This window comes from Leptonychotes weddellii, unplaced genomic scaffold, assembly GCF_054177405.1.
Source record: "Leptonychotes weddellii isolate Sample4059 unplaced genomic scaffold, ASM5417740v2 HiC_scaffold_35076, whole genome shotgun sequence".
In the NCBI taxonomy this organism is placed as follows: domain Eukaryota; kingdom Metazoa; phylum Chordata; class Mammalia; order Carnivora; family Phocidae; genus Leptonychotes; species Leptonychotes weddellii.
In genome coordinates, this window is record NW_027951418.1 from 1 (window position 1) to 1,226 (window position 1,226).

Genomic DNA, 1,226 nt, shown 5'->3' on the forward strand with positions numbered 1-1,226 from the left:
TGTTTATAGATCAACCCAAATGGTACAAATAGTACAGCCAATAAATTGACATTACTGTTAGTTTCCACCTAATTTCTTCATAATATGGCTGTCTGGTGTTGCATTAGTGAAGATACTTCCTACAACCACATGGGTACCCCAGAGCCTATGACGAATCACTTTACAGCAGCCAAGATCATCCACAGAGAATCCTAAATGTTGATAGCGTTCATCTGTTTCAAAAAGAGTGTTGTTTGTATATGGTCCAAAAAATGCCAAACCAGATGATGGGTCAATAAAGTCAGCCCAATAGCCTTCAGCTCGAAGAGCATAGCAAATTTCCTTAGCACCATTAATGAACTTTTCTAAAAGCATTTCTCTTTCATTTTCTACCTCTTCACTCCAAACAGTCATATCATTCTTAGTTTTCTGTGTTATAGTCAGAATCATTAGTTTGTTGGTAGCTCCTTCTGGAAACAGTGACTCAAAATCTCTTCGCAGCAATTCTGGACATGTCTGGATTGCACACTCTACTTTGGCATTTTCAAAGTAAGTTTCTGCACTGTTGATTTCTTGTTCAACAGGTGCATTACTACCCTGAAATTCATTCACATACTGTGCCATCACAAACTCGTGTCTTTCAGTTGATAAAGGTTCTGCTAGAACATCAGGTAAAGTTTTATGAACCTGGCTTTTCTTCTGTGATGTGGTCCCATTGAGATGACAGTCAAAACCTATGTTCCCAGGAAGCTGGAATCTCTGATCCTGAGGTCCAAATGGTCCCATAGTTTCATCAGGCCATACTGTTCGAGAGCATATATCTGGAGGTGCAGGGGCCACATGAGACTCATCAGAACCTGAAGATCCTGCAGTTGAAAAGGCTTTGGGATTGACAACCCTTTTAACTAAAGAGCAAAATCCCGGGAGATATGAAACCAGCCTGGCTCTATTACAGAGCACAGTGGCCATTTCCAGCGGGGAGGGCAGATGCAAAGTATCTTTCCTTTCGTAAAGTTATTCCAGTCCCGCCGCCGCCTCCAGCTGTCCCTTATTTCTTATTCTTGTCTGATTGTGGCAGTTAGGATTTTCAGTACTATGTTGAATAAAGTGGTGAGAGTGGATATCCTTTTTTTTGTTCCTGATCTTGGGGGAAAGCTCTGTTTTTCTCCATTAAGTATGATGTAAGCTGTGGATTTTCATATAAGGCCTTTATTATGTTGAGGTTTATTCCCTCTATGGATGTTGTA

General features: G+C 40.7%; 1 pseudogene; it reads right to left on the bottom strand.

The window, feature by feature from the left end:
* Positions 1 to 6: 6 nt before the first annotated feature.
* On the bottom strand, positions 7 to 1,021 carry LOC102746873 (methylmalonic aciduria and homocystinuria type D homolog, mitochondrial pseudogene; annotated as a pseudogene).
* Between the last annotated feature and the right edge of the window lie 205 nt (positions 1,022 to 1,226).